This window comes from Dromiciops gliroides, chromosome 4 (assembly GCF_019393635.1).
Source record: "Dromiciops gliroides isolate mDroGli1 chromosome 4, mDroGli1.pri, whole genome shotgun sequence".
Taxonomy (NCBI): Eukaryota; Metazoa; Chordata; class Mammalia; order Microbiotheria; family Microbiotheriidae; genus Dromiciops; species Dromiciops gliroides.
The window spans coordinates 405,867,237-405,893,034 of record NC_057864.1 but is presented as its reverse complement, the minus strand read 5'-3'; the positions used below and the strand labels follow the sequence as shown (position 1 = coordinate 405,893,034).

Here is a 25,798-nt window from a genome sequence, read left to right as displayed (position 1 = left end):
CCTCTGAACTTTCTTTGCTCTTTAACAGTTGCTATCGTTAGGGTTTTTACCTCTTTAGCGTCTACCTCAGGTCTATCTGAAATCTCTTCACCTATGAATGGTGCAGGCTTTATATGAGAGCAATGAATCCATGAGTCTTTTTCACCAATTTTAATGGCGGTAGGAGTTGTCAATAATACCTGAAAAGGTCCTTCCCAGGCAGGTTGAGTTCCACTGGTTCTCTGAAAATTCTTTACATATATTTTATCTCCTGGGTTGAAGTTATGCAATGAAAAGTCTAATGGTCCTGCCTGGACCACAGCTCCTGCCTCATGGAGTTCACGTAGCCTGGTCTGTAATTCCTGTATATAGGAAGCAACAGAAGTATCACCTCCCACCAGTGATGTATAAACTGGGGAAAAAGTTTTAGCTTGGATAGGAGGGTGACCAAAAAGCATTTCATAAGGAGATATATGAAGTTCTCCTCTTGGTCTACTTCGTAGATAGAATAATGCCAATGGTAGAACATCAGGCCATTTCAAATGGGTTTCAGTACATAATTTGCCAATCATACTCTTAAGCTCTTTATTCATACGTTCGACTTGGCCTGAACTTTGTGGATGGTAGGGCGTGTGGAATTTTGGAGTCACTCCCAAGAAAGAGTAGATTTGGGATAAAATCGAATCAGTGAAATGTGTGCCTTTGTCAGAATCGATGCGGGCTGGTGGGCCAAAACGAGGTACTATCTCTTTAAGAAGAATTTTGGCAACAAAGGCAGCTGTGGCTCGGGGGCTGGGAAAGGCCTCCACCCACCGAGTGAGCTGATCAACTATAACAAGGCAAAATTTATAATGTCCTGCTTTTGGCATAGTAATATAATCAATTTGTAAGTGCTCAAAAGGTGTATATGCTAGAGGACGCCCTCCATAAGCTTTGACCTTAAAAGCATACTGATTATAAGACTGACATGTGGAGCAGCCCGAGCAGATTCGAGATGCTGTATTAGTCACACCTGGTGCTATCCAGGTTCTCTTAATAGAGTCTACAATGCCTTGTGTACCAAAATGGCCTTTTCTGTGAACAGAGAGGCATACCTGGTGGTAGAATTTCCGGGGAAGAAATGGCTTACCTTCCGGAGACACCCAGATGCCATTGATCTGTTTCGCCTTAAATTTCTTTTTCCACTTTTCTACTTCAGAATCGTCATAGGTTAGGTTGGAAGGAATATCCTCAGAAGGTGAAAGGTTAAATACATGTTCAGGAGCTTCTAATGCAGCAAGCTTGGCTGCAGAATCGGCTCGTGCATTTCCCTTTGAAACAGGATCACTATTCCCTGTGTGGGCAGGGCAATGTACAACGGCTAGGGAAGAAGGCAGTTTTAGGGCATCTAAGAGGTCCTTGATAAGGTCCCCATTGGCAATAGCCTTGCCCGAGGATGTTAGAAAGCCTCGTTGACGCCAAATCATACCAATAAAGTGGCATATGCCAAAGCCATATTTCGAGTCAGTAAAAATGGTGGCACTCTTATCTTTAGCTATATTACAGGCCTGTGTAAGAGCCACAAGTTCAGCAGCCTGTGCACTAAAATGGGAAGGCAGAGAAGCTGCCCAGAGGGTGTCATAATCAGAAACTACAGCAGCTCCAGTAAAACGGGTTCCCTCTCTCATAAATGAGGAACCATCTGTATAGAGGACAAGATCAGGATTTTCTAAAGGTGTATCAAAAAGATCATCACGGGGTTTTTCAGCCATATCAACTAAAGAAGCACAGTCATGCAACGGTTCCCCCGAGAATGGTAAGTTAGGGAGTAGTGTTGCTGGATTAAGAACTGTGCAGCGTTTTAAAGTGATATTCTCATTACCTAACAGGGTTATTTCATACTTAGCCAGCCTTTGATCTGAAAAGGCTTGTGTCCTGTGACGTAGTAAGAGAGCCTCCACTTCGTGAGGGCATTGCACAGTTAGAGGGTTACCTAGGACCAAATCAGAGGCTTTTTCTACCAAAAGCGCTGTGGCCGCCACTGCTCTAAGGCAAGGTGGCGCTCCAGCCGCTACAGGGTCCAGCTGAATTGAATAGTAGGCTATAGGACGTTGGTTAGGCCCCAGTGACTGAGTCAGGACTCCAGAAGCCACCCCCCTTTGTTCATGCACAAAGAGAGTGAAAGGCTTACTATAATCTGGCAGTCCTAGGGCAGGTGCTGATAACAAGGCCCGTTTTAATTCTTTTATGGCTGAGAGATGCTGGGGATCCAACTGTAAACTGTCTGGAACAGAACTTTTTGTAAGAGCTATGAGGGGTTTAGTAATTTCACCAAAAGAGGGTATCCATTGTCTACAGTACCCAGCTGCTCCCAGAATGGCTCTCAACTGCCTCTTAGTAGTGGGGGCAGAGAGTTGTTGAATGGCCTGGACTCTCTTAGAAGAGACAGAGCGAGTTCCAGCAGCCAAAATAAATCCTAAATATTCTACCTGGGGCAAACACCATTGTACCTTTGTCTTGGAAACCTTGTGTCCTCTCTTGTGCAGCTCCAGCAGTAAGTGACGGCTATCTTCCTGACAAATTTCAGCATTAGGAGAGGCCAAAAGTAAGTCATCTACATATTGTACTAGTGTGGAGCCCTTAAAGGTAATAGAGGCCAGATCCTGCTGTAAAATTTGGGAAAATAATGTGGGACTGTCTACAAATCCCTGTGGGAGTCTAGTCCAGGTCCACTGTCTATTTTTCCAGGTAAAAGCAAATAAATATTGGAAGTCCTCATGTACTGGTATGGAGAAAAAGGCAGAGCAAAGGTCTACCACTGTGAAACATGTAGATTCATAGGGAATTGAGGAAATTATCATAGCCGGATTTGCGACTATAGAATGTCTAGGAATAACATAATTATTAATCGCTCTAAGATCTTGCACAAAGCGATAAACAGGTTTACCATCTGGCCCAGGCTTGGGTTTTTTAACTGGCAAAATGGGAGTATTGCATGGAGAGTGATGACATGGAATAATAATACCCTGGCTTTTCAAAGCCTCAATTATAGGGGTGATCCCTTCTATTGCTTCCCTAGACAATGGATACTGTGGAATGGAGGGGGGTGGTCCCCCCTTAACTTTAAAGGTAACAGGCATGGCAGACTTAAGGAGCCCCACCTCATTAGGGGATGAGGCCCATAAAGACTCAGGAATGTCAGAGGGGATTTTGGATACCTCCCCTGCTGTTCCTTGAGCTTCTGTAAGTAAAATTGGTAATAAATGAACAGTATCCTCTGGCAATTGTAAGGAGACAGCCCCATCTGGAGCACAAGATATGGTTGCTCTAAGCTTGCAAAGGAGATCACGACCTAATAAATTTACAGGGGCATCAGGCATGAGTAAAAATGAATGTTCCACTGTTAAGGGCCCCATAGATACCATGCGAGGATTCAATTTTGCCACTCTCTGGCTCTTTCCTGAGACTCCCACTACATTCAAAAATCCTACAGGTCTACACCCAGCATCTGGTTTGCTTACTAATACTGATTTAGAGGCTCCTGTGTCTAGCAGACAATCATAATAAGTCTCCCCCACTTTTAAGGTGACATGTGGTTCATTACTCTGGGGAGGTGAATGGACTGGCACAAGTGCATTCAAAAAATCTGGATCTGGGAATATATGGCTTTCATTATCTATGTTCCATTCCTCCCCAAGACACCATCATTCCTGTGTCCTCTTCTGAGGGGGGTCTTGGTTACCATTATTCTGGTACTGCCTTTCTGTATTCCTCCAAAAAGATCTATTTCTATTTTGATTTCGCCTGTAATTAGAATTAGAATTTCTTCTCCAAGTCCTACATTCTCTCAATTCATGCCCCTCCTTACGACAGTAACAACACACCTTAGTGTCCTTGTTCCGGTGTCCACATGGCTGACTAGGAATCGCTGGTGCCAGAATGCTCTGTTTAGGGTGATCTGGATCTTCCTCACGTGAGTCAAAGACATAATTTGCAAGTTCCTTAATTCTATCTACTGAGAGATTTCTCCAGTCTGGACATTGTTTCAGAAAGTATCTGCGTATTTCTGGCAGTGAATTATAAACAAATGTGTTGAGAATGATACAGGAATCTCTTAAATCTACTGGATCCAATCTGGTGTACTGTCTAGCGGCCTCACAAAGTCTATCATAAAATCTGCTTGGTCTTTCATTAGCCTCCTGAGGTAGGCTTAAAAATTTCTGCCAGTTTTCCGGTTTTCTAGAGCAAGATTCCATTCCCTTCAGAAGTGTTTCTCTAGCATCTTTTAATCTTTGGAAATCCCTATCATCATTATAATTCCACTCTGGATCCTTTAGAGGCCATTCCACATCGGCCTTACCTTTCGCAACAAGGGCATTTCCTGCTGAGATAATATCTGTAATCTCAGTTGGGGACAGTAAAGTTTCCAAAAGGCAAGTAACATCAGCCCAACTGGGTTGATATGCATTAAATATAGTCCTTAACTGTGAAATTACAGTGTTTGGATTTTTCTCAAAACTAGGGATGATTGATTTCCATGCGCTCAAGTCACTTGGTCTAAAGGGGCTATATTTTCTGACTTGAATTGGCACTCCCTTCTTACTATGTTCTATAGCTTCCTGCAGAGGGAGTAGTTTCTGCTGATCTGATTCTGAACTTGGATCATCTCTAGTAGAAACAGCCATTTTGAGGTCTCTCTCCATATGTGAGAGTTTCCCCCACATCATAACAATGATAATAACAAAAACAATGATAATAACAAAAACAAAAAAAAAACAACAAAAAAAAATAAAATCCTTAGTCGTATGAACTATGGATGTGGTATTAAAAGGTATTTCAATTGCAGGCATAAAATTTCTACTTATATTAAACGTATTTTCCCAAAGATTCTCACGTATACTATTATACAAAAAACTTTTTGCTGCCTGAATGAGGAAAAAACCAATAATGTTATGAAGGACCATTGAATAAACTATTCCTCTAAGTCGGGATGTTATGCTGTCCCAATACATTCCGATGAGAAAAATCAAAGGGATGGTAGAATATTCGAGCATCTTGCCCTTTAAACTGGGCTGGCTTTTCTGTTTAAAGCAAGACTTTTAGAGGCTTAAAGTCTTTAAGGGAGATTAGACAAAGGGAAAGTCCGCGGGGGGGGGGGGGGGGGGGGGGGGGGGGGGGTATTTGGAAAATCCACCGAATTAGCCGGCTTATGGCCAAACTAGGGAGGGTGGGAGGGTCCTTAAGGTCCCTTCGGGGTCGCCAAACTGTGAGATTTAAAATTGGATATTAGATCATAAATCTCCCCTACTTAACCCTTCCCTTAATTCATCTCCCAGACTAGTAAATGGAAGAAGCTTCTGGTTTTTCTAGATAGAGCCTTTATTGTATATAAGGTGTTGTTGATTAGAAGGATAGGAAAACAGAAATACAGTACAAATCGTCTTAAATCTAGGCTGTCTATATTCCTTATAAAAACTCACCAAACCGATTTAGGCCACCTTTGGAGTGAGTCAGACCGTCTGTGCCGCGCCGCCCGGAGTCCCGCCAAGCCGGCAAAAAAGGCTACTCCCCTTCTCTCCACCCCGGAAGTCAAAAAAAAACCCGGCAGGCAGTCTGACATGCGCAGCAGGCGCACTGTACCTGGCAGGCAGTCTGACATGCGCAGCAGGCGGACTGTACCCGGCAGGCAGTCTGACATGCGCAGCAGGCAGACTGTTCATCTCCTCCCCAAAAGGGTGGTCCTTGAAAAACTGGCGTCTTTCACTTATCCTAACCGACTGTTAAAAACTTTCATATTTTACCACAGGCCAAAATGCCTTAATTTCTCATAATGGCATGAGGACAATTAGGCAGATGATGCAAAAAGTGATGAAGCAAAGATAAAAATTATTTTCTAAATTAATAGCAAAATTGTTTTCTCAATTTATTCTCCACGGGCGGAGGGCGGAGTATAGTAATATTAAGTTTTAGATAATGTTTCAATTTTTGTTTTTATTATGTTTCATGTGTAACAACTAGACAATAATTGTAAAATCTCTAAAAGATTCTGAATTTCCTTAGACATGTTTTTGAGAACTCTCATTTGTTTGATTTGATTATTGGCAAAGCTATTTAAGGTTCTGTTAAGCTCAATTTTCTAGGAAAATTTCCCAGCTGATTCCCAGTATCTGCAACACCTGAAAGGCATTCCACAACCACACCCAGAGGACATCCCAAGAATCATCTGAGAAAAGACTTCCAAAGACTTTTTTTTCCTTTTTTTCTTTTAGTGAGGCAATTGGGGTTAAGTGACTTGCCCAAGGTCACACAGCTAGTAAGTGTTAAGTGTCTGAGGCTGGATTTGAACTCAGGTACTCCTGACTCCAGGGCCGGTGCTCTGCCCCGACTTCCAAAGACTTAAATGGACATTTTCCTGTTTCCCTTTTCCCCATTGTATACATTGTTTATAATATCCACCTGCTAAAAGGGGAGTGCCCCTTTTAGCCTTTGTTAATGCATTGCTCAATTTCTTTTTCTCTTTTTTCATTCCCTTTATTTTGTTAGTCATAAGTATCTGTAATGTTATTGCTTCATGTAAGGAAACATTGTTTCTTCATATGAAGCACAGGGGGGAGTGTGATAATCAACACACCAGCACCCTGCTGAGAAACACATTGCGAGAACCAGGGCAGCTCTGCCCTGAAGAGAAAGCATGAAGTCACCATTATGGGGTTTCAAAGGTTAGACTATCATTTGGAAGTTATGTCTACCGCCTGTGGGTCGTGCTAATCAATGGACCAACCAATTAGCTTGGAGCTGTGTGTGTGTCTTCCAGTTTGACAGGGGGTTTCCAGTGGGACTGAGGAGATTCTCTCAGATAGCTAGGTGAAGGTGGCTTTTCCTAACCCCTAATATACTTAAATAGTTACTGCCCAAAGACTGGTGCTAAAGCTTCTAATTTAAAGTGACCACTCATTAGATTTTTAGACATCACAGAATTTTAAAGCTTCACACTGGGTACATTTCAAGAAATTATAAATGAAAACTGTCCAGATGTGCTAAAAAGAGACCAGAATCTTCTATTATACTAAGACAAGTGTCAAATGAATACCTAACTGAGATATAAAAGATCAATTGTCTTTTTTTCCCCGAGATAATGAACATTATTTGTATCTAAAATTTTGAATTCCAAATTTTCTCTCTCCTTCCTTTCCTTCTCTCCTCCCTTCCTTCGGCAGTAAGCAATCAGATAGAGGTTATACACATACAATTATGTAAAACATTACCATATTAGCTATTCTGTATAAGAAAACAAAAAAAAATTAAAGAAGGTGAAAAATAGCATGCTTCAGTCAGTTTTCAATCAATATCAGTTCTTTCTTTGGAGGTGGATAGCATGTTTCATTGACAGTCCTTTGGGATTGTCTTGGATCATTGTATCGCTGAGAAAAGTTAAGTCATAGTTCTTCCTCACAGTAAATATTCCTGTCACTGTGGACAACGCTCTTCTGGTTCTGCTCACTTCACTATAAATCAGTTCATCCAAGGCTTTCCAGGCCTTTCTGAAATCATCCTGCTTGTCATTCTTATGGCACAATAATATTCCATCACCATCATAGACCACAGCTTGTTTAGCCATTCCTCAACTGATGGGCATTCCTTTGATTTCCAATTCTTAGCCACCACAAAAAGAATTATCAATATTTTTGTACAAACAGGTCTTTTTCTCTTTTTTGAGCTATCGACCTAGCAGTGGCATTGCTGGATCAAAGGGTATATACCCAGTTTTATAGCCCTTTGAGCATAGCTCCAAATTGATCTCCAGAATGATTGGATCAGTTCATAACTCCAACAGTGGACTGGAGTCCCAGTTTTCACACACCCCCCCCCCACATTCAATACTTTCCTTTTTTGTAATATTTGCCACTCTGAGAGACAGCTATGAGATACCTCAGAGTTTTTTAAATTTGCATTTTTCTGATCAAGTGATCTAGAGCATTTTTTTCATAGGATTATAGATAACTTTGATTTCTTTGTCTGACTGCCTGTTCAGATGCTCTGACCACTTATCAACTGGGAAATGACTTGCATTTTTTATAAATTTGACTCAGTTCTCTATATATTTGAGAAATGAGGCCTTTATCAGAGACACTTGTTTAAAAAAATTCTTTCTCCCAGTTTCAGCTTCCCTTATAATCTTGGTTACGTTAATTTTGCTTGTGCAAAAACTTTAATTTTATGTAATCGAAATTACTTTTTTATGGGAGGGGTGGGGGGTTTGGAGGGGGAAGGGCAATGAGGGTTAAATGACTTGCCCAGTAAGTGTCAAGTGTCTGAGGCCGGATTTGAACTCAGGTCCTCCTGAATCCAGGGCCAGTGCTTTATCCACTGTACCACCTAGCTGCCCCAAAATTATCTATTTTACATTGTTTTGTTCTCTGTATCTTCTTTGGTCCTAAATTCTTCCTCTGTCCATAATCTGACATTTAAACTATTACATGCTCTCTTAATTTGCTTATGGTATAACCTTTATGTGTAAATCATGTGTCCATTTGAGGCTTATTTAATACATAGTGTGAGATGTCATTTATACCTAGTTTCTGCCATACAGTTTTCCCAGCAGTTTTTGTCAAATAATGAGTTTTTGTTCCAAAAGCTGGGACCTCTGGGTTTATCATATACTAGATTACTATAGTCAATTACCATAGTGTAATTTGTACCTATTTCTATTCCACCGATCTACCTCTCTACTTCTTAGCCAGTGTACCAGATTGTTTTTACTATTACTGTTTTATTATAGTCAGATCTGGTACTGCTAGACCACTTTCTTTTGTATTTTTCATTTATTTCCTTTATATCCATGAGCTTTTGTTCTTCCAGATGAATTTTATTATTTTTTTCTAGATCTAGAAAACATTTTTTTGATAGTTTGGTATAGCGCTAAATAAAACATTAACTTACATAAGACTCATTTTTATTATGTTGGCTCAGCCTATCCATGAGCAATTAATATTTTCCCAATTGTTTACATCTGACTTTATTTGTGTAAAAAGTATTTTATAGTTATGGTCATATAATTTCTGGGTTTGTATGGACTATATATAGACTCCCTTGTATTTTATATTGGCCACAATTATTTAAGTGTAATTTTTCTTTTTGTTGTTGCTATACTTTGTGGATAATATATAGAAATGCTGATGATTTATGTGGGTTTATTTTGTATTCTTCAACTTTATTAAAGTTGTTAATAATTTTAAGTAATAAAAACTAAATCAATTTTAAAAGTTGATTCTCTAGGATTTTCTAAATATAACATGTCATCTACAGAGTAATAGTTTTGTTTCCTCATTCCCTATTCTAATTCCTTTATTTTTCTTCTCATTGCTATAGCTAATATTTCTTCTATTACAAGCATCCTTGCTTCACCCCTGTATTGGGAAAAGGCTTCTAGCTTATGTCCATTGCAGATAATGCTTACTGATGGTTTTAGAGAAATATTATTTATCATTTTAAGGTAAACTCCATTTGTTCCTATGTTCCCTAGTGTTTTTATAGGAAAGGGTGCTGTATTGTGTTAAAGTCCTTTTCTACATCTATGATAATCCATTCAGGTATAAATCCACCTGGTCATAGTGTATTGCTGTAATCTTTTTGCTAGTATTTTATTTAAAATTTTTACAAAATTAATAGTCTCTCCTCACCAAGTCATTCTCTCACCTCACCTCACTTCTGCCTTTTTCATACTAGAGGACTTCAACATATTTCATACATATTTCAAACTCCTCTAACAGCATACCTTCATAGTATTTCCATTACTTCTGCCTCCAATCCATCTCGGCAATAAGCAGACATAGTGATACCCTTCATCTTGCCAACACCTACAAGTAACAAATACACCACTTCCATCTTCATGAACACTGAAGTTCCCTAATCACAAAGTGCTGTCATTACACTTCTCCCTTTGTCTTGAAATTCTAAACCTTATTCTTAGTGTACTTGAGATAAGGGACTAGCTTTTCCTTTTTGTGGTACCCTCAGCACAATGCCTACCACAGAAGTACTTTTTTGTAGACTGAAAATCATAATCAAACAAGGGACAATAAAATCACATAATAACAAATAGGCAATATAAAAACAAAAAAATTCCAAAACAGTGAATAAAAACAATCAGTTAAAGTTAGAAGGCAACTAGTTGGGGGGCGGCTAGATGGTGCAGTGGATAAAGCACCGGCCCTGGATTCAGGAGTACCTGAGTTCAAATCCAGCATCAGACACTGGACATTTACTAGCTGTGTGACCCATTGCCCTGCAAAAAAAAAAAAAAAAAAAAAAAAAGAAGGCAACTAGTTAACCTGGGGAAAAAGTGCAGGAAGTTTCTCTGATAAAAGGTTTTATATGCAAGCTATAAGAGAAACAGACTAAAAAATATTTTTAAAAGCGACTTTTGTTCTGTTTCTTCTTTCACAAACAACGTAGAAATGTTTTACTTGACTGTACATGTATGTATAACCTATATCAGACTGCTTGCCATCTTGGGATGGGGAATGAGAAGGGAGGGAGAAAAAAATTTGAAACTCAAAATCTTATTTTAAAATGAATGTTGAAAACTACCTTTACATGTAATTTAAAAAAGGAAAATACTATTTTTTTTTAAATTAAGCCATTTTCCAACAAAGGAATATTGAAAGGGTATGAATCAGCAATTTTCAAAGAAATCGAGACTAAGAGCAAATACATTTTTTAAAGCTCCAGATCATTAATAATTCAATAAATGTAAATTTAAGCAACTCAGCTTCCACTTCATTTCCATCAGATTGGGAAAGACTTTAAAAAAAGAAAAGAAAATGACAACTGTTAATGGGGAAATGAATGAATAAGTTACATGTAAATTTAATGAAATATTACTCCTCCATAATTTACTGAAGGGATGTTTCAGAGAAACCTAGGATGGCTCGCATGAACTGATGCAAAGTAAAGTGAGCAGAACAAAGAGAACAATTTATAAAGTAACAATAACACCAAAGAAAAAAGACTTAGAAAGACTCAAGAACTCTGATTAATTGCCGTGACAATTTCAGGGATCTGATCATGATATATACCACCAAACAAGAGGGGTGAAAGGACAAAATGCAAAATACCATACATTTTGGGGACATATTGCAAGAATTTGTTTTACTTGACTATGCAAATTTATTACAAGTCAATTTCAATAAAAAGAAAAATTCATTCACCACCCTATACATTATATACTACTCCACACATTTTCATTCCTACTCAAGCTTCTCATGAATCTTACCACCCTGCTCCCCCCCAAATCTAAGGACATTGTCTTGTACTTTAAAAAAAGGAAAAAAAAACCCCACACACCACAATACTAAGGCCATTTCTAATGAGCTTCCTCTTCTACCCAGCTCATCTCCCCTTTATCAAAGAACTGCTCACTCTTACTATCTTGTAGTAATCTAATCCATTTATCCTTCCCTAATTGAGCAAAGATTTGATGCAGGCACTTTTCTACTCAAATCAACTCTAGTTATAACCCAGGTAACCAAGTGGATAGAACACTGGACTGAGTTCAATGTCACTTCAGATACTTGCTAGCTGTGTGACCCTGGGCAAATCATTTACCTTACCTGCCTCAGTTTCTGCAAATGTAAGATGGGGATCATAATAGCACCTAACCTCCTAAGATTAAGTGCTTAGCACTGTGCCTGGCATGTAGGTAGATGATTATTTAAGAAACACTTGTTCCTTTCTCTTCCCTACTACCTCCCCCCTCCAAATTTCAATCTTCATCTATTGGTTCCTTCACCAACACCTGCAGATATGTTCAACTATGCCTCATCCTTTAATAAAACAAGCATTCATTAAGTACTACTATGCTTCAGGAACTGTAACCAATTCTGGGAATAAAAAGTATAAAAATAAAACTACTTCTACTCAAAAGAGTTTATGGTTTAATGGAGAACATGCACAAGAAAATACTGAAAATAAAGAAAAAATGTATTATTCTCTATTAATGGAGTACATGCACACTAGAAATGATTGAAAAAATAATATAAAAATTAGATACACGGTAGTTTGGAAAGAAGAGCACTAGCAGTTTGATGATAAAGAAAAATATCATATAGAAGGGAGTGACTGAAAAACAACAGTGAGTGCAAAGGCACCAAGAGAGGAGATTAAAATGTTATATGAAGAACAGAGAAGACAATCTAGCTAGATCAGAGTATAGGAAGGGGACTAATTTCCCCACTGAGGCTGAAAAGTTAGGATGAGGTGCGGTTTTAAAGAATTTTTAAAGCTAAACAGAGGATTTCAGTCCTAGCAACAAAAAGGAGCAGTTATGACCACTACTTAAGGAAAACTATTTTGGATTTCCCAAGACATATAGTCTAATGATATGAATAGGAAATTGTCAAAGAAAAAAAAGTCAGGCTATCAAAAACTACGTAGGAAAAAACATTCCAAATCACTGAAGAATTAAGAAGTGCCAATTAACCCAACTCTAAAGTTAAAACTTAAACTCAACAGATTACAAAAACTACAAAAAAGGAAAATGACAATTGGAAGCACTGTGGTATGGCAAGCCACACTGGTACACTATTAGTAACACAGAGCTGTGAACTGATCTGACTATCTAGAAAACAACTGGAATTTTGTCCCTGGTCACTTAAACTGTGCTTGTCCTCTGAACTGGAAAATCCCATTTATAGACATATACCTCAAAGGTATCAAAGAAGGAAGAAAAAGACCAATAAGTACAAGAATATTAGAGGGCTTTGTTATAGTCAAGAACTAGAAACAGGAGGGGTCCTCAATAGTATATGAAAAAAGTGGAATATTACTGCACCTAAGAGATGATGAAAAGAGGTTAGTATCAAACTTAAATAGGAATAGGAATATATAAGGATTCCCTCAGGCTGCTATTGACTTAGAAAACACAACTTTTATGTTCCATTTTACTTTTTTTTGTTAAATATCTTCCCAATTACATTTTAATCTGTTTCCTGTAGTTGTTTGACAGTTTTGATAAAAAGTACAGTTTCAGAGAAAACTCAAACAACTTGTATGAACCGATTCAGACTAAGAGAGCAGAGAAAGAAACATTTTATACACATAAAACAACACTGTTATGGTCAGCAATTTTGAAACGCAAATTCTTATCACTGCAAGAATAATCAAACTTCTAGAAGTAATATGAACTTACCACAATATATCCAAAAAAAAACCCCTCATCTTTCCCTCAAAACCCAACCCCTCTTACAACTTTGTTGTTGTTGTTGTCAAAAGAACCAGTATATTCCCAAGTTCTCAAGTTATAACCTAGGGTTACATTTTATTCCTGAATTTCCCATACATACTAATATCTAATTAGTTGCCAAATCTTGCCATTTTTACCTCCACAACATTTCTCATCCTTTCTCTCTCCTCATACAACTAATCACCACCATAGTTTCTCTCTTGGTTTATTGAAAACATTCCTGTTGGGCCTTCCTGCCTCTAGTATCTCCATCCCTCAGTCTAGTCTACACACTGCAGCTCATGTGTTTCCTTCAGTGCAGACTATATTACTTCTTAATTTAATCAATTCCAATAGTTCCTGATTTGCCTTTAGGATAAAATACAAACTCCTACTTTTGAGTTTTTAAAGCCTTTCACTATTTTGACTGAACTTCCTTCCAAGCCATCATCTCTGTGCTCACATCTTTGCACAAGCCTTCCAGGAATGCCCTACATCACCATTATCTAAAAGAACCTCTTTATTCCTTCAGAATGCTGCTCGAGTAGCACCTTATACATGAAAGGTTTCCTGATCTCATTCAACAACTAGTACCTTTTCTCATCCCTACCTACTACTTTACATTTCTCCTTTTGCATTTATTTATATTTATTCTTCATATGCTTTTTGTACCCCAATAGAATGTAAACTCCTTGAAAGTAGGGACTGTTTCATTCTTTGTATTTTTATTCTCAGGCCTGGTAGGTAAGAAGAATTTCATAATAGTTTATTGTTTGACCAAATGATACTACACACTTGCTCCTCAGTCTCCTTTGCTACCTCATCTTCCATTTCACCGATGAGGCCTACCTATGGATGATCTCTAAAGTCCTGTCCCAATTCCTTTTTTTCCCCCCCTCTCTCCACATCCTCTCACTTGATAGATAATCTCATTAGTTCTGTAAAAAAAATTATTATATCTAATCTGAAATTTTTTTATATAATTGGATTTATGAAAAATTATAGGTTTAGAAAAATTATAATTGGGCCATAAGTCCTGCCACAGTCACCATTCAAATGTGGAATATTTTCGATGACTAGGCCTAATTTGGGGGGACTAATCTGTGGATGAGTAATCTGGGGACTTTTGACTATTTGGCTATCTGACTGCTGTTAATTTAATGTGCGGCCATTTATAAAGTTCCACCACACTGCTCCACCTCCCAAATTGATAAGCAAATATTAAGAAGCCTCTTAACTAAATAATCAAAGCAGAGTTTATTTATGAGATACTATTTAAAATTAAGAATACAGGGAAATAAAATGTACAACCTGACTGCGTTCCTGTTCCTGTGCTTCCACCTGCTGGGCCTGGAACTTTTTTAATACAATAAGGGCCTTAGCGGCCTTTTGCCTCAGGATATGTTCCACTTTCACTACTCTTCTCTTAATCTTCACTTTCTCCAACCTGTACCCTGTGTTGACCGCTTCTGTGCTCTCCATTGCCTCCTGTTCTGTCTGTCCTTTGTGGCCTCTCTTCTCTGCTCCTAGTCCTTGTAGCCCCCATCTCTCATCTGCCGCCCCCTTGCCTCATCCTGTCAGCCCACCACCTTTGCTGCCCCTCTAATCTTGGCAGCTGGCCTCCAGTCCTCTTGTCAGCCCTGTCTCCTAGTCAGCTTCCTGCATCCTTGTAGCCCCCCTTTTAGTCTAACCCCCAGGTTTATTTATATATATCTTATCTCCACTCAAATCTCAGGGCTTTTTGTACCCACACACCAAGTGAATCCGCCAGCCAGGGCTGCAGCTGGGGGCACACTCGAGCATCACCACGTGCCTCAGCACAGGCTATGCCAGAGCCCAGGCCTGGAGGAACCCAGAATCTCTCAGATAGCTCCGCTCAGGGTGGAGGGAGCATTAGCTCCCTCCCCCTAGCTGTCTGACCTTGTACAGCCCACAGGGCTTTTTGGCTCAGCCTAAACTGAGGGGGAGGGGCACCAACACCTCCCACACAGAAGAGACCCTGAGGGCCTAAGGCTTTCTAATCTCAGCCTAAAGGTAGGGCCCCCAAATCAAAATAAATTTCCACAGTTCCCATAGGTTTAATTATTACTCTATGAAAATAATTCACAGATATAGATAAATAAAATACCAATCTCTCTTTGTTCTCTAGTCCAACCAATTGCCCAAATGGGCAAAATAAAAGATCTGGTAGGGTTGAGTTTATCATGTTATTTATAATAAGAATCATTTTTTGGACCAATTTTCATATGTTTTCAGAGTACTGCAGTCCTCTTAAGTATCTACCAAAAGATCACCCTGAAAATAACTGCAGCAAGCCTACCAAAGTCTTTGCAGAGAATAAGTTGAGTAAATTCTATTAAATCCTTGATAAGATCTTCCCAATTAAATCACAAGAGAAAATATGGAAAAGCAGCAAAGGATCACGTAACTGCTAAAAAGCTTGGGTGTACAGTTTTTAATGAAAACAATACAATAAAGGGTTAACAAGGGGTTAATGTGTAAAAGAAAGGCCATTAGATTAGGTAGTAGATTTGATGCAAGTTTCCTTTTTGTGTGTGTGTGTGTTACCCATAAGAACTAATGGCAGGAGGAAGAAGTGATGATTTTAACCACAGGACACCATAGGATTTGATATGTTTGCTGTATTGCTAAATTGAATTGAGCCACGTAAGTCAAGAAATTGCCTATATTGAATTTCATTGCAATAAATAAACCTTCATATAATATCAGTAGAAGTAGGCTTCGTAAAGGTTCTCCTATATAGTATTGTGTAATGTTATTTGTTGTAATGAGATGTGACATTTATCAATTTTAGGAAGCAGTAAAAAAAATTTGCTACCTGGAAGTGTATGCTGTAATTGATTCTCCAGAAATTGATTCTCCAAATCTGTAAGCACATTGTATAATGAAAATCCTAAAATAAATGCTTTGTACAGGAAAGAACGTATGCAGTACCTAGGTACTGCAAAGCCTAGGCTTTGCCCCAACACCACACACTAAATCTTAATGATACTCCTTTTTTTATGTAAAAATATTATGAACCTGTAGAAATAGGCATTGTGGATAAGAAAAAAGGGAAAAAACTATTAGATGGTAGGTCATGTAATCAGAATTACGTTAAGAAATTAACCGGACAAAAAGTATGTGGCATAAAAAGTAATTTTACAAATTTAAAAAAGGGAGTAATATGTGCTGCCCAAGGACCAATAAAGAATCAGGCCTTAAAAAAGCATACCACCAGGATCCTAATGTTATCACAGTGAAACTGTCAAGGTCGTCTTTCTTAAAATGGTTTAAGCAGGGAATGAAAAAAAATTAATCATAGCAGCTGCTTTGTCTACTGCAACCAATTTCCAAGTTAATATCGTTTGCATGGCATTAGAATTCATTCTGTGTTGATTTATCATGCCAGTTCTGCAGCTTCATTCAATTAAAACAATGTCACAACACTTTCAAAGAAAATCATTTCAAACAGCCTAAGCTAAGTGCAACTCTAAAGGCCAAAAGAAGAGAGGAAAAAAACATTAATTAACCCCGTATTTAAGTGCAGACCTTCTCTGTGGCTCAACAATTATAAATCTGCAAAGTGGCATGTTAATTTCAGAGGATAAGGCTTAAAGGACATAGTCACAATGTATGACTGTTGTTATTTGTCAATGTTGTATTTTCTTTTAAATAAAAAAGGTTTCTCCCACAAGATATGAATTAAGGTACATGTTTCTATTTGCCTTTGTAAAATTTTACATTAAAGATAAAGTTCCCATTATGAATGTATTGAAATAGTTCTAATAACTAATCAGAAAATTATTAGTTTTGCCAAATGATTACAACTAAAGGTATCAAAAAGTGTCTCTGATTAAATGTCCAAAGGATAACTAAAAAATTAATGTGGTGGGATTTATATTTTCTGTTTACTTTTTTTTTTAAATCTTGTTCAAGTGACTTTATGACAAACATGCTTAAACATATAAAATGTTGGGCACATCTTGAGGACAAAAAATAAGAAATTAATCTAATAATACTTTGATGGATCACTTATAGAGACTATTTCTGACAAGAGTAGGCAAGCTGAACCAATGAAATGAAAATATCATCACATACAAGGTATGACCTTGGGATAAATTGTATGAGAGTCAATTCAGTGAGGTGCAGAAAGTTAACACCTGGAAAGCTTCTCATAGAGGCTCTGAAGAGGAAACAAAACCCTTTTACAAATTTGTAATTGTACCTAAAGGGCTATTTTTAAAAACCCTGCATAACCTTTGACCCAGCACCACTACTGTCACTACTAGATTTGTACTCCAAAAGTTAAAAGAAAAAAAAATGTACCAAAATAGTTATAGCCACTTTTTTTTTTTTTGGTGGTGGCAAAGATTTGCAAATTGAGAAGAGAATGCTTAAACAAGTTGTTACCTATGATTGTGATGGAACACTACTGTGCTATAAAGAAATGAAGGGCACTGGATAAAGCACCAGCCCTGGATTCAGGAGGACCTGAGTTCAAATCCGGCCTCAGACACTTGACACTTACTAGCTGTGACCCTGGGCAAATCACTTAAGTCTGCCATTGCCCCCCCAAAAAAAAATAATAAAAGGGGGGATTAAAAAAAAAAACCTGAAAAAACTTATACAAACGGAAGTGAACAGAACTAGGAATACTGTCCACAGTACCAGAAATATTATAGTTAAATCATTTGTAAAATACTTAGCTACTCTAATCAATACAATTATCCACAATTCCAAAGGACTTATCCATCTCCAGAAGAAAAACTATTGATTGTATATGGAAGCAATTTTTCACTTTCTTCATTTTCCTTGCTTTCCTCCCCTTAATTTAGCTAATGCAGAAATGTTTTGCCTGACTTCATAAGTATAATGGGTATCGTAATTCTTCCCTTCTCAATTCTTGTCTTCTGGGGGACTGGGTAAAGGGAGAGAATTTGGAATTAAAAATTACTTTTTAAACATTGAAAAAGGAAAAACCTATTTATTAAGAAAATTATAAGGTTATAAATGACCAGATGTCAAATAAAATTATTGCTTAGTAAAAGCAAAAAGGATTACAATAAATTAGACCATAAATAATGTTTTCTTCTACTTAGGAAGGGGCTTTCTCAAAATAGAGCTGTACATTTGTGGATTTAGTATATAATAAATGACAAACTGATCTAATTCAATTCAGGGGCTTGATCCAAAATTTGGCCTCATTTCTACATTTGCTACACTTTGAACCATCAGAGATGTCACAATACAGTAATTAAATAAGGGACTATTTAGGATACCATTTGTTAGGTGTGTTGAAATGGAGGAGTTGTTTTAGATGGATACATAGGTCCCTCCCAATCCTAAAATTCTGTGACTCTATGAAATCTAAATGGTCTTTCCTTGACCACCTCTGAATCTTTGCTCATGAAATACCAACAAGCAACCGCAACCACAACCACCACCATTTATTAAGCACTTATATATGCCAGGCATTGCGCTAAGTGCTGGTAATACAAAGACAAGCAAAAAAAAAAAGTCAAGGAGTTTAACATTCTAATTAGGTAAAGATAATATATATGGGGAGGGAAGAGAGGATAATGATAAAATTTAGAGTCAGATGCTGAGCCAGGGAAAGGAATGGCTTGGGAGGCTGTTGGGCCAGAGTAGAGGTGGGGAGAGATCCACCAATGGGAGAAGGGCACCACCAGGGCAAAGGGATATTCCAGAAAATTAAGACCACAGATTGGTGAGAAGGCAATTGAATCACAAACACCCTTCCCACTAGTAACTCATTAAACTTGTAACTCAGCCTACTTCATCCTGGGAGGTATCCCTAATTAATAAGTTGGTCCCCAATCAACAAATTTAATTTTCAAGCAACATATTACCCATAAGTAACAACGATGGCAACAACAAGTTTACATACTTTCACATAGATGAATAAACTTTCTTTGCAAAAGGCAACACAAACTTATGACCAAAATTTGGATGAAACTAGAGATCTCTCGAAATATAAGCCAATTATGTTTCCATATTTTATATAAAGCATCCCCAGTTTCATATCAGCCAAATAAATAAATCTATAGGTGAAAGAATTTTTTTAAAAATCCTGCAGGGGCAGGTAGGTGGCACAGTGGATAAAGCACTGACCCTGGATTGAGGAGGACCTAGGTTCAAATCTTGCCTCACACACTTGACACTTACTAGCTGTGTGACCCTGGGCAAGTCACCTTCACTGCCCCACCCCCCAAAAAACAAAACAAACAAAAATACACACAAAGAAGAAAAAATCGGGGGCCTTTTAGAAAAAGGACTAAACTAAATACTCAGGTATACAAAAGACAACTTATTATTCTTTTCAATGACAATTGAACAAGCCACCCAAAAGCACTAAAATGTTACTTTTGTAATCTACCACCAAGTCTTTGATGCATGTCTTACTCAGGTATTACAATTACATAAAATGGAACTGGATATAATGAGAATATTGGATATTTTATATGCACATAGAAAATTGTTCTCTATTTAAAATATACCACCAACATAATATTAAGAACACTTGATACAAAACATGACATTTTTCAAGAAAGTATTTTAAATCCGCTGTGGTTCCGCCTATGCTTAAATCCAGCATCATCATCCTAAAAAGTAGTATAGTTTCCAAGTCAAAGGATTCCAATTAAAATATCTTACTAATTACATTTAAAAAATATCAAATACCTCTTTCCTCTCATTGAATCTTCCTCAATGATATCACATGCAAATATAACATAAATTTGATGAGTTTAAAATTTGTATTGTATGCCAAGGAAAGATAGTGATTAAAGGCTTTAAGCATGAATCCAGAAGCTCCAGTGAACCAATGGATAAAGGCATGTATACAAATTCTTTGATGAATCAAACAAGGCAATCAACAACTAGGCTACAGCTGAATGTGGTAAGAGGCTTTTTGGCATCCTAAAATCAAAGTTAAATGGCAGAAAAACAATTAAGTAACCCCATGCAATACCAGTCTTAAGGTATACTGTTCCAACTGAAAATCAGACCATAACAGATTTAAAAATTACCTCTCACAAACATCTACACAATTTTAAAGAAACACAATGCAGTTACAGAAAGAACACTGAGTCCCTTACCAAAATGGAGAAAGAAGATGGCTAGATTCAAATTCTTAAAACAGAGGATCAGTTGGTCAGTAAATAATAGTTACAGGTACACATGGTTGGGTTTTTTACATAACATATCCATGTGAACTCAGCCAATATTATGTTGCCAAAGTGTGAAACAAAGGGCTGAGTCATGAGGATTTGTCAAAAGGGAAGGGGTTTATGCTGCAATTCAAGACCAAGTCATACCCACCAAAACCCCCCAAAATTTAGCACCTACTGAACTTCTAGCAAGACACAAATGTTACATTATAACAAAAGCTGCAAGAGACTTTCACTATTTAGACGTGTATCCGCAGTACCTAACCACAAATATGCACTAAATAAAATACTCATCAATTGGCTCTCTCTCTCTCATACACACACACACACACACGTTCCCAAAACACTATGTGTATGTGTGTGTGTATATAAAATGAATTGACACAACAATCTGTTAAGGCACATACGATTATTTCCATTTTACAGATGAGAAAACTGAGGAAGACAGAGTTTAAGTGACTTCCCAGGGTGACATAGCTATTAAGTTTCTGAGGCAGGTTTAAATTCAAGTCTTTCTCACTTTAGGCCCAGCACTTTCATCCACTGTAATGATTGGAATGACACCACCTGCTGGAGACTTACTGTAGGAAAGCTCCGCCATGAGGAGAAAGCGTCTGAGGGCAAGCCATGTGGAAGTGATGTTTGCTTGTGGGAGGAAGAAGGGGCGAGGCTGGCTCTCTCGCTCTCTTTCATCTGGACTCTTGTGGAGAGTGGAGCTAAAATGTACTCTCTCTTTGATAGATGGATGAATCTGGGCCTCTTTCTCTCCTTCTTCACCAAATTCTTATTCTCCTTAATAAATGCTTAAAAGTCTAAACTCTTGCTAAAGCTTCTAATTTATTGGCGACCACTCATTAGGTATTTTAGACAGACTAGCTGGAATTTTAGCCCCGTGTGCCACCAAACCACCTGACATGAGTTAGCACCTAGAATTATATACCACACTGGAACAAGAACATTATCACTATTAACTAAATATAACACTGATCCAAAAACTTAAGAATAGTATTTTAATACATATCATTATACCAAATGTTCATAATCTCTAAGCTATATGGGGAAAAAAAGCTTTAAAATATACGTGGTAATAGAGAACAAAATCATGTGGAAACCGGAGGAGGCACGTGCTGATCTTATTGTCCTATATTCACAGTTCAAGTTTTACGAAGAAAGTTTTCAGGGAGGAAAAAATCCATCTACTTATGAAAAATCTATTGAACAGTAAACATGAAACAACAGCAAGCTCATAACTTGTCTCTGGACCATTTCTGTCTGAACTCCATAAAGGATAGATAAGAACAAGATGATGATTAAGGAAATACTGTATAATAGATAATCCTAATAGAGGGAAAAATTAACACTTGCTTATATATGTCCTCAGAGCACACTATAAACAAATTAAATACTTAAAGGAAAAACTTTGGAACAAGAAGACATCATTTCACCAAGAAGTAGTAATGGCAGACAATAGGTACATTAACACTGGATTTGTCCAAAAATTATGAAAATTATTTTCCTTTCAATTGGTTCCTACTAAAGCCCTAAGATACTAGATTTAAAGTGAAATAAAAGCCTTCCATGGCCTACATCCACATGAAGTCAACAACAAAGATGCTGCAAAGAGGCATCTAAAGAAATAGGTGAGCCAAATAAATCCATTGATTTGTTTTACAGAAGCACATTTGTGATAGTGATTCAAGTCTATATCATTTCCAACAGCAACTACAGAAAGGAGCTATCATTAAAGAACTTGAACTAAATTTGGATTATGAAAGGAAAACAGTAAAAGCTGCAAGAATTTCACTGTAGGTTGCAAAAATTTAGAAACATGTATGAAAAATAAAGAAACCTAGCCGAACTCAAAACCACCCAAGAATAAAATTATCTTTCATAAAATATCTGAAGACACACCTACGTACCACAATTATGTCTCAAGAGATCCTTGAGGATGCAATAAATACACTATACCAGATTTGTCATTGCCCACAATCCACTGACATAACTTGGTTATGCTAAGTTTTTTTTAATGGTTGTTGCTATACCCAGTTGACAAAATCTGATCATGTGGGACAAAAAAACTTTCAGAAAATAAAGACTTAGAATAATGGTTACAGGGGACCCAGATGAGGGTTAGGGTTATCAATCTCCAAATTTTATACTAACTTGAGAGTTGATCTAAGGATTCTTTCAGTGAATTTTAAAAATCCCATTTTTTTATTCAAATAAAAAAGTATTTCCTCTACTTACGCAATAGTACACACTAAAAAAACTCCAGAAAGATAGCACCTTCTCAGAACTGCTTTTATCTTAACTCCAATAAAGATGAAATAACAAAACAACATCTACTTATCTATGAATTTCAATTGTATATACCTGTAAAATGGATTCTAAGGGGAGCAGCTAGGTGGCACAGTGGATAGAGCACTGGCCCTGGATTCAGGAGGACCTGAGTTCAAATCCGGCCTCAGACACTTAATACTTACTAGCTGTGTGACCCTGGGCAAGTCACTTAACCCTCATTGCCTCACTTAAAAAAAAAAAAAAAAGGATTCTAAGGAGTAAAGCATATTGGGAGGCTGAATAGTCTAACAGGAATGCAGCTGAAAAACTTCCTTTCCAAATCAAAGGTTCTAATTGGCTCACATGTATTATTACATTTTACAAATTAACCTACTGGTTATGAATCTTCTTTGAATTTCATTTCCAAGGGATCTCAACCTATGCAGTTTTGTGGATGACTGAGTTTGACTCAGTTCTCAGTTCAATCATACATAATCAAGAATCCCTTCTATATCATATTCAATGTGGTCATTCACCTTTGTTTTAATAAGTGAAACTAGATATAACCCATTTCTTAAGAAGCAGCCAGTGACATAAAGAATATCTGGGACTGAAGTCAACTTTAGTTCAAAACTGGCCTCAGACACTTAACTGTGACCTTGGACAAAACACTTAACTTAATTGTCTCAGTTTCTCCAACTGTGAAATGATAATAGCATATATCTCAGAGTTGTTGTGAGGACCAAGTGAGATATTTGTAAAGTAATTGGCACAGAGGTGCATATAAATGCTTCCTATATAAATGCTTATTTCCCTCCCCTTCCCCTATTGAGGAAATTCATTCTATCTGCAGAACGTGTGGAATTTTGGTTCACAATTTTACAGCCATAATCCAATTACACTATTAAAATAATATAGACTAAAAAAGGCAACATGATGTTAGAGATTTTTCAGAACCATGAGATTTGGAATCACATGACTCTAAATTCAGACCATGGCTCTTCGATATTACTTAGTGATTTTGGACTAATCATTTAATCTCTCTCAGTTTCTTTATAATACCAAAGTGAGACACAGTGACTTAAGAGGACTAAAGGAGGACCTTCATTTTAATTCAGCCTCAGACATGTACAATCTACATGATCCTAGGCAAGTCATCTAACTTGTTTGCCTCAGTTTCAGGTAATAACAGCAACCACCTCCCAGAGCTGTGATGATCTAATGAGAAATTATTTATAAGATACCTGGAACAAGAGCAGATAGTAGACTCTACATAAATGCTTATTACCTTTCTTTTCCTTCCTTCTTAATCAATTTCTTGTCTTTTTTAGCTCTAAGTATATACTCATAATAACAATAATGATTTAAAATTCTCAAGTTATCATTATTCTCTAAAAACTCATTCATTGGTTGATTGATACTCAGAATTCATATAAACAATTTTTATGTTCCCAGATAAGGCCACAAAATACTATTTAACAATGATGATGATGCTGACAGCATCCCTAAGTAGTGACTCCCCTTTCCTCATTTCCCCCTCTTATCAAACAATGAGGTGAATCTTGTCTAGCTCTAGGGTACTGGGACAGTAGTTCCAACAGTGTAGAGGTTAGAAAAGAGAACAAATGGCTAAGATTAAAGGTGTGGGACTGGCGCCTCCTACTGACATAGTATTCTAGAGCACATTTCTTAGTCCCAGATAGCTCCCTATCACTCCCATCTGTATTCTCAAGGAACTCTTAGAACCTGCTTTACCTTTTAGCTGTCATCAACTGCTGTTTCCTCAAAAGTCTCCTCTCCTAGCTCACAATAAAAAAAGAAAAAAAATTGTTCTTAGCTTTCTATCTATATTTTTCCATCACTGAAAAATTATTCATGGGGGCAGCTAGGTGGCACAGTGGATAAAGCACCAACCCTGGATTCAGGAAGACCTGAATTCAAATTCGGCCTCAGACACTTACTAGCTGTGTGACTCTGGGCAAGTCACTTAACCCTCACTGCCCCACACACAAAAAAAGAGAAAGAAAAAGAGAAAGAGAAAACTATTCATACACAAAAAATTATTAGTGTTTGAGTTCCAAAGCTATTATTCTCTCCTCTATGAAAACTCAACTCCCTGACTCTACTTCCTTAACACATCCTCACTCTTCAATGACATTAATAACTCCCTTAAATGCCAAGTCAGAGAATCATAGATTTAGAGCTGGAAGAGAAATTAGAGACCTTCTAATCCAAAAGTCAAGTACTTTGGGTACCATCACATAGAAAATAAGAAAGCTCTATTCAAAACCCAGATTCTCTGACTCTAAATCCAGTGCTCTTACTACAGGTACAACAACCACACTGACTCATCAATGTCTCCACATTCCTCATTCTCATTTTACTTGTAGCATTTTACCACCTCCTTCTTTACCCTCTCTAATTTATATTCCATGACACTAATTTCACATCTTGAAATCTCAAAGCTGGAAACACAATCTCAGAGGCCATCTTTCAAAACTGTATGAACAGTACTGTAAAAGTGGTATAAGCAATGAAAGAGAGTTTAGATGGCTCAATGACTTAATAGGTGAGAAACCTTAGTACAATCTTGGACTCAACTATCTTATTAATAAGTAATAATTTGTACACTGAATGTAACATAATCAATTTTCACAATCTTAAAATTGCTAAGTTTAAAGTGGGAATGCAATGGAAAAAGATTTCTCAGGCTTCCCACACTTTAATTCCCACACCTACAGCTAGGGTTTCTCAAAAATTATTTTCATTCTTCTCACCTCAAATACTGAATGGTTCTAGTACCTCTCCTTCATAGCCATACAACTACTATACAGAGCTAAATTTAGCCCTTTCTCTTTATCATGATTTTAGAATAAAAGGCTAAAAGTCTGAGCATAAATTGGGCCTAGATCAAGAATGCCTAGTAAAAATAATAATACCAGCAACTAGATTTTACATAGTGCTATGGGTCAGGCACTGTGCTAAGCCCTTTACAAATATCTCATTTGAGCCTCACAACAACTCTGGAAAACCGGTATTATCTCCATTTTACAAATAAGGAAATGAAGGCAAACAGAAGGGTAAATGACTTGCCCAGGGTCACATAGTGTCTGAGGCCAAATTAGAACTTGGGTCCTCCTGACTC

General features: G+C 37.4%; 1 protein-coding gene across 6 annotated transcripts in view; it reads right to left on the bottom strand.

Annotated features, from left to right (window-relative positions):
• The window catches only part of QKI (QKI, KH domain containing RNA binding), a 214,571-nt gene that overhangs the window by 122,227 nt on the left and 66,546 nt on the right, over positions 1–25,798 (bottom strand). The window lies entirely within an intron of this gene.